This window comes from Glossina fuscipes, unplaced genomic scaffold (assembly GCF_014805625.2).
Source record: "Glossina fuscipes isolate IAEA_lab_2018 unplaced genomic scaffold, Yale_Gfus_2 27, whole genome shotgun sequence".
Lineage (NCBI taxonomy): Eukaryota > Metazoa > Arthropoda > Insecta > Diptera > Glossinidae > Glossina > Glossina fuscipes.
Window position 1 is genome coordinate 10,903,093 of NW_023998422.1, and position 374 is coordinate 10,903,466.

Here is a 374-nt window from a genome sequence, read left to right on the forward strand (position 1 = left end):
TTTTTTTTTTTTTTTCAATCGACTTTTAGGAGCACGGAGAAGTTTCCTAGCAATTAATATAAACGAAAACGAAAACGTTTTTCTTTAAACGCAAATACATTTAATCGGCATGTATGCCGTTGTAAATATTAGCATCAAATAGAACTCAGTTCTATTCTGCGCCTTCTCATGCTGACCTTTGCCATTTAATATGCGATCCTTTTTAAAGAAATGCCGAACATTATTTTGTGTACATGTTTGTGCTTCGAATGGTAATTCTCAATTTAAATATAGCATTTATTACAATTGAACGCAAAAAGAATGAATAATAATAGAGCTTGTGCTCGTTACTTTTACTGTTTAGCAAAAAAAAAAATCATTGATAACACGATGCA